Here is a 434-nt window from a genome sequence, read left to right on the forward strand (position 1 = left end):
TATTATGGTTAGGGTGCCGTCCCATTGAGCACGGATCGGAACGCCGGATCGGATTTCTTACTATAATGAGCGTTCCGTTCTCTAGTTTTGTCCCGTAAAAGTTTCCTCTACCAGTCCCATGTAGCAAAAACGGAACGGATTTCTAGTTATAAAATATATTTAACTCTTCAATTAAATATTTCAGAATATTCATGACAATGTTATCGGCAAGATAATTGCATAAATTATATACATAATTAATTCTGTCGCGTCAAAATAACGAAATATTGACGAATTAATCATATTTATTTGCGACCGACGCGCCATTCCGTTCCGTTTTTGCTACATGGGAAAGGAAACTGGTAGAGGAAACTTTTACGGAACGGAACTAGAGAACGGAACGCTCATTATAGTAAGAAATCCGATCCGGCGTTCCGATCCGTGCTCAATGGGAC

Source organism: Odontomachus brunneus, unplaced genomic scaffold (assembly GCF_010583005.1).
Source record: "Odontomachus brunneus isolate Ranch 3 - 2012 unplaced genomic scaffold, Obru_v1 Obru_scaffold_048, whole genome shotgun sequence".
NCBI lineage: Eukaryota > Metazoa > Arthropoda > Insecta > Hymenoptera > Formicidae > Odontomachus > Odontomachus brunneus.